This window comes from Ischnura elegans, chromosome 12 (assembly GCF_921293095.1).
Source record: "Ischnura elegans chromosome 12, ioIscEleg1.1, whole genome shotgun sequence".
In the NCBI taxonomy this organism is placed as follows: domain Eukaryota; kingdom Metazoa; phylum Arthropoda; class Insecta; order Odonata; family Coenagrionidae; genus Ischnura; species Ischnura elegans.
Window position 1 is genome coordinate 92,638,022 of NC_060257.1, and position 7,159 is coordinate 92,645,180.

The following is a 7,159-nucleotide window of genomic DNA, read 5'->3' on the forward strand; positions in this document are numbered from 1 at the left end:
GACCGTATTAAAAATCTTGCATATTTTTGAGGGTCTGGGGGGGGCACGTGCCCCCGTGCCCCCCCCCCTGGATCCGCCTATGGATAACAGTAAAATAATTATACGCATATAAGTTTGATAATGAATTTCACGTTTTAGAGAGAGTAGGGCAAAACGGTATTTTGCATAAATCTTCACGCAGCGCTTAGACTTGGATAAGTGGAGGCTTAAGAGTTCGGATGCATTTAGACTCGTATATGACTGCCTGCACTACTGCCTACTTGCCCAGAAATATCATCATCATCAGTGATTACTGTCCTTAGACAGGTTTCCACTGGACTTCTCTCCATCTTTCTCTATCCTGAGCATCCTCCTTTAGGTCTTTGTATTTTCTTCCTCTTCTTATATCATCCAACATTCCCATCCTCCTTCTTCCTCTTCCTCTCTTTCCTTCTATCTTCCCTTCTATTATTCTCCGTTCCAAACAATTCCTTCTTAATATATGCCCTAACCAACTTGCCTTCCTCTTATGAATCATATGTATTAATTTTCTTTCCTCGCCTATTCTTCTTAGAACTTCCTCATTCTTCACTCTGTCAGTCCACTTCACTTTCAACATTCGTCTCCATACCCACATTTCAAAACTTTCTAAATATCTCTCCTCCTTCTTTTTAACAGTCCACGATTCACATCCGTACAACACTACACTCCACACAAAACATTTCATAAACCTCTTCCTCATCTCTATTGGAATTCTTTTTGCTGTTAACAATGCTTTTACCTTTCCATACGCTCCTTTACCTATTGCTATCCTTCTTCTTATTTCCTCAGTACAACTTCCATTCCATCTTACCAGACTTCCCAAATATTGGAAAGTCTGTACTTGCTGTATGATATTTCCTTCTAAGGATATACAAACACAACCTTCTTTTCTGCTGATTCTCATCACCTTGGTTTTATTTATGTTTAAGTTCATTCCAAATTCCCTCCCCACATCCATTATATCATCCATCACTTGTTGTAAATCTTCTTCACTTTCTGCCAGCACTGCCTGATCATCTGCATATTTAATTGTTTTTATTCTTTCTCCTCCTATTACAACTCCTCTAGCTTTTTCTAAAGCTTTCTCCATCATTTTTTCTGCATAAACATTGAAGAGCTCTGGAGAAAGGCAGCACCCTTGCCTCACTCCTCTTCCTATGCCAATTTCTTCTGTTTCATCATCTCCAATTTTTATAACTACTACCTGCCTACAATACATCTCCTTTATTAATCTCCTATCTTTCCAATCAATGCCAATGTCTTTCAAAATTTTCAATAACACATTCCAATTAACCTTATCAAATGCCTTTTCCCAATCAATAAAGCAAATGTACAAATCTCTATTCACTTCCATCATTCTTTCTCCTATCATCCTCAAGCATCCTATTGCATCACGAGTCCCTTTACCCTTTCTAAATCCAAATTGATCTTCTCCCATATTTTCTTTAATTCTTCCTTCGATTCTTTTTAATATAATCCTTGTAATTACTTTGGTAACATGGCATATAAGACTAATTGTCCTATAGTCTTTGCATTCTTTGGCATTACATTTCTTTGGTATTGGTATTAGAATAGTTTTAAGTAGCTCATCAGGCCAGCTCCCGGTATCATATATCCTATTGATTAAATTTGTTAATCGACTCATTGCACTGTTACCTAGGTTCTTTAATGCTTCTGATGGTATTCTATCGCATCCCATTGCTTTCCTTTCCTTGAGATCCTTGATTGCCTTTTCCACTTCTCTTCTCAGTATGTTTGGTCCTCTATTCACCTCTTCACATTCCCATTCCTCTTCCAGCTCCATCTCAGAATGATCATCTTTACTATCATATAGTTCTTTCACATATTCTTTCCATATGTTTTTGTTTTCCTCAACACCTGTTGTTATCTTTCCGTATTTATTTAACATTCCTTGTTTACTTATTTTCTTTGGCTCTCTTTTTGTGAACTTTTTAGCTGTTTTATACATTTCTTCCAATCTCCCTTGTTCTTCTAGGACTTCCATCTTTTCGCATTCTCTCTCCATCCACTCCTCTCTTGCCTTATCAGTTAATCTTCGTAGTTCATTGTTAAGTTTCCTATATTGCCCTTTTCCTTCTTCAGTGTGAACATTTTTCCACTTTCTCCTTTCCTCCATTTTATCTATCATGCTCTGAGTGATCCATTCCTTCCTATTTCTTTCCTTTTGTACAACACCAACTTCCTCTTCTAAGACTTCCCATATTACATCCCTAATGTTATTCCATTCCTCTGATACCTCATTACTTTGTCTTACATCTTCCAATTTTTTCTCAACATTTTTATTATATGCTTCATTCTTCTCATTTTTCAGCTTTATTACATCCCATTTCCTTATCAACCTCCCTTTCTTAACGAGCTTCAATCGTGTTCTTATATCAGTAACTAGAAGATTGTGGTCAGAGTCAGCATCTGCTCCTGGGTAGGTTTTTGCCATTTTAACACTATTCTTAAACCTTTGATTGACAATAATAAAATCTATCTGATATCTTGAAATATCTCCAGGTGCTTTCCACGTGTACAACCTTCTTTTATGATTTTTAAACCAAGTATTTGCAATCCATAACTCCAAGCGCTCACAAAAATTTATCAATTTTTCTCCTCTTTCATTTCTACTTCCAAGTCCATAATCTCCAACTACATTCGTCCTTCTTCCATTCCCCACTACACTGTTCCAATCTCCCATCATTATAGTTCTTACTTTGCCTTTTCCATTTTCTTCATATACTTCCTCTATTTGCTCATATATCCGTTCAATCTCTTCTTCTTCTGCATCTGATGTTGGCAAGTACACTTGGATAATTAATGTATCTACTGGCTCACTCAGTATCTTGATAGCCACTACTCTATCGCTTACTGGCATAACTTTAGTTATATTTCTCTCCAAATTCTTTCTGTATATCAACCCGACTCCATTTTCCTTAGATTCCCCTCCCTTATAAATAATCTTGTAATCTCCTGAATCAAATTCTCCTTCTCCTTCCCATCTTACTTCACTTAATCCTAGAATACTGATGTTGTGTCTCACCATTTCTTTCTTCACATTTTCCAACTTCCCTTTCCCATTCATTGTTCTGACATTCCATGTTCCTATTCTCAATGCTGATGTTACCTTTCCCTTCTTCTTTCCCTTCTCTTTCAAACCACACAGTTCTCCTGGGATAGTGCCCACCCGGAGATCCGAATGTGGGCATATTACTCCGGAATATTTCTTATTCTCAGGAATCACCATGCTTTCATTGTAGTCCAGTGGGACTAGGGTTACCGTAAGGGTCTTTAATGCGGTGGTTTCCCCTTGCCTTCCGCATCCTATGCCGTTGACCTTGTGAGTTCATCCGCCTTTTGGAATGATTTCCCATTCCAAGGGCAAGAGGGTGCCCTAACCCCTGTCCGCTCATCCATCCTCTACAGAGGTTGTTGGCTTTGACAGGGGGGGTCTCCTTATCCCGGGAGATACTCGGTCCCTGTGTCGTTAGCCGTTTTTAATAACGTTGCCCCCTCTCTACCACGAGGAGGTGATCATCAGGATTTTCCTTTCATTGAACCAAGGACCAAAAGGCATTACCTTGGTTCTCCAGTACTTTTAGAGAGGCCAGAAATATACAGGGGTAATATAAATGATGGACACATTGTCAAAACTTCGTATTTCTTCAAGCATAAATCCAAAATGAAATATATATATAGCGTTGAAAAGAGGAAGTTTCGAAGCTTTTTCATAATGTGCAGTGGCGGATACAGATGGGGGCGCGTTCCCCCCTTGCTGGGCCGCCCGTATTGCCAAACATTGCAGAACCACAATTTTAATTTTCTTTTATCATAGGATGGCATTACATTATGGTAACATAATCACCCTTATTAAAGCTTTCTTAAACTTCCCGTGTGACTTGATTATTTTTTATTACGCTGAAAGTAAAGGTAACTCAAGGTATCTTTTGCACCCCCCTTGAGTTTTTTCTGTATCCGCTACTGATAATGTGTGATATCTATATAGAATTTAATAAATCCAATGATTTGTAATAATTTACTAGTTTTTAATAATGAGGAATGTGATAAATGTGGCCACTGTTGGCTGCACGGCAGACATTGAAGCGTTCGACTCGTTCTACAAATGCGAAAGGGTATCTGCTGTTATGGAGTGCACGGTCAGCAGTGATCCGGTTCAGAGCAATTAGTAGAGATGGAACGTAAAGAGCGTCCTTTACAGAACCCCATGACAAATAGTCGCAGGGTGTGAGATCAGGAGATCACGCTGGCCGGAAGTGCGGAGCAAGATTACATTTTTGATTATGAAATAAGTATTAAGAACCAAATAACTATAGTAAATCATAAAAGTATTTAAATTAAATTTATATAACATATTATGCATTTTTTGAGACTTCTTCTTTTCATTGATATCAAGCTTGATAATTCTGGATATGTCTTTGAATGAATATTTTTGAAATTATGTCCATCATTTAGAATAGCCATGCATTATCATTATAATGGTTCGCAAAATATGTCATACTTTTCATCATGAATAGATTTTGTTACCCCTCACAAAATCCTACCGCTTCGTCACTCTTATGAATCGCCACTTACTTTTGCAGTGAATTAGCGAATTACCTTAATCTTACTATCCTTCGAACATCATTCAATCAACATGTAAATTATAGATATTCTCCTCGAAATTTAAACTGGTAGGTTTGACGGTTTTTATGCCAAGAAAAAAATCGTTTTCGGCCAGCTGAATACGACTACTTTTCATCGAAGCCAACCCAACCCGTGTTTAAAAAAATCAATTTCCTTTGATAACATGTTCAGATAACATGAAAGAGGGCCGCTTTAGTCACCTGCAGCAAAATCCTGAACGAAATTCAAATGCTTAGTCATTGTACATTATATCCAGGTCTTTAGGTAATACCACCACACACAAGCGAGGTAGTCCAGTAATGATAATTGTAATGTGAATGCTTCAGTACCTTTCCTGTCTCACAAAGAGACCGTGGGCTTTGTGAAAAACAGCAAGACCCAAACCCGGGCAACGGGCCTGCCTTGCTGGAACCTTAGGAAGTATGGGAGAGAAGTCAGGTTCCAAGTGAATAGAGTGAGTCACGTATACCGTACATGAATTGTATTTGTTTCCTAGTCCTATTGAGGAATAGATAAATTCGGAGTTAGGCATAAACCTGTCGGTTCAGTTCCGATTCGAAGTGCCAAATGCTAACGAGAACCCTAATGATTGGGTACTTAGATACCTACTGAGGTGATTTCTCGTGACGTGAATACATGAATACCCGGATCAGTAACTTAGTACACGAATGATGTAAATCTACATATTACCCCGCAAGCTTCCTAAAAAGAAGTGTGGCAGGGGGTGTTAGGACACCAGCCGTCTACATATTAATTATTATTAAACGAAACAGTTGTAAACTGGATACGCGACTTTTTCAGAGATCGTAAAAAAAGTAGTTCTTCACGGAAATAGCTCTGGTGTTGTAAAAGTTAAATCAGTTGTTCCACAAGGAAGCGTAATCGGCCCCCTGTTGTTCATTATATACATTAATGATCTCTGCTCCCGCATTAACAGTAAAGTACGTTTATTTGCTGACGACGCTGTCATCTATCGCGAAATTAGTGATCTCTCTGACAGTGAAATTCTATCATCTGACTTAAACAGCGTTCATTTGTGGAGCCAAGAGTGGGGACTCGAACTTACAATTAATCTGAGCAAATGCATGGCGGTACATTTCTTGCGGAATTCGTCCAACTCTAACCATGTATATGCAGTGGATGGTATTAACATAAAGGCAACAGATGAAGTGAAGTACCTGGGAGTTGCGATAACTCGAACCTCACGTGGGGAACACAAATAAAGAATATTTGCGGCATAGAACTGAAGAAGTTAGGATTCGTCAAGCGTATTGTGGGAAGATTTTCGGATGAGAAAGTAAAAGAAAAGTGCTTTTTCGCTCTCGTCCGACCGCACCTTGAATATGCAGCGAGCGTATGGAGTCCGGCGTAGAAAGACTTAATCCGCGAACTAATTAAATACAAAGGAAGGCTGCGTGTTTCGTCAAAAACTGCTACGGGCGTACAGACAGTGTCACCCAGATGTCAAGCGAATTAGACTGGGAGCCATTGGAGACTCGGAGGCTGCGCGCTGGGCTTAGATTGCTTGAACAATTGAGAATGGATATCTTTAAGAGCGACAAGGAGAGCATAATATTAGAGCCACACTATATTTCCAGGTCCGATAGAAGCGATAAATTAAGAGAGATGTTTTGCCGAACGGATAGATATGGGAATTCGTTTTTCCCCCGAACCATGATGGACTTTAATAAATGATATTCCCAACTTCTTAGAGCACTTAATTTTTTATGTGTGGACGGCTGGCGTCCTAACACCCCCTGCAACACGCCTTTTAGGCGGCTTGCGGGGTATTATGTAGATGTAGATATGAATAGCAAAAGCTCAGACAAAATTACCACCAGTATTTTTTAAAGTCCTTTATGGTTCGAGGAAAAACGAATTCCCATATCTATACGTTCGACAAAATATCTCTCTAAATTTATCGCTTCTATCGGACACGGAAATATAGTGGGGTTCCAATATGATGATCTCCGCGTCGCTCAAATTAATTATATCCATTCTCAATAGGGTAGTTTCCTTCATCAATGATAACGAAAGGCATGGATTGCGATTCGTTACCTACCATTAGTGTATTCATATTATACAAATTATTTGGTTTTAGAAATCCCAGTTTAGACGAATGGCAATGGTCAATTTTAACTGCATTTGAAAAAGGCCAGATTGGCGCCCATGCGATGCCACTCCACGTGACCTAGTTTCTATACGAGTAGATAGGAGTCTTACATCGTCTGTGATTACCAATGCATGCATGAGGCACAGAGTCCAGGGAAACATGTCTTAACAATCACCTATTAAAACTGGCTAAGGTCGGAAAGTTTTCTTCGTTTGATAAGGTATTAATAAACCTTTTTTAAGCCAAGCGCTACCAGCCAGCAAGGTACTCAGCTACCCGCTAGCATCCTGCGTCCTATCAGCGGTCAGAGCCTCGATCAAGGTCACCTCACAAGGTGGGAGGGGGAACCAGAAATGCGTCGCATGGACTTTTTCCCAT